Source organism: Orbicella faveolata, unplaced genomic scaffold (assembly GCF_042242905.1).
Source record: "Orbicella faveolata isolate gen_17 unplaced genomic scaffold, um_ofav_v1 contig_4, whole genome shotgun sequence".
In the NCBI taxonomy this organism is placed as follows: domain Eukaryota; kingdom Metazoa; phylum Cnidaria; class Anthozoa; order Scleractinia; family Merulinidae; genus Orbicella; species Orbicella faveolata.
In genome coordinates this window covers 2,482,071-2,482,500 of record NW_028301569.1, presented here as the reverse complement: position 1 = coordinate 2,482,500, position 430 = coordinate 2,482,071, and positions in this window count along the sequence as shown.

Below are 430 nucleotides of genomic sequence, written 5' to 3'. Positions count from 1 at the left end.
ATTGATGCTTCCTTGCTAGTACTGCCGTTTCCTAAAAGCGAATTTCTGATGTGTAATTCGGCGATCAACTTCAGCTAATCGTGTAATGTACGAGTCCGCAAATGATCCCGGACCGCAAATGATCCCAGGAGCGGAAATAATCCAGATATTGGACCGCAAATGATCCCGATCAAAAAATAAGGAATGGCATGGATTTATATCAGAGGAAGTTGAGAATATATACAAAAATTATGAACTAAAAAAGATGTTCTATCATTTTACAAAGAAATATTCCACAGTTCCTGTTTTGTTCTTCGAACGGTTCAGATCGTTTTCATTGTCACGCAATAAAAAAAAAAATTATAAATCGAAAACCAACCGATGGTAAAAGCTAAGAAATTGTGATGTGCGCTATAGAAAATAACTAAATAAGACACTTCTCCAAGTTTTA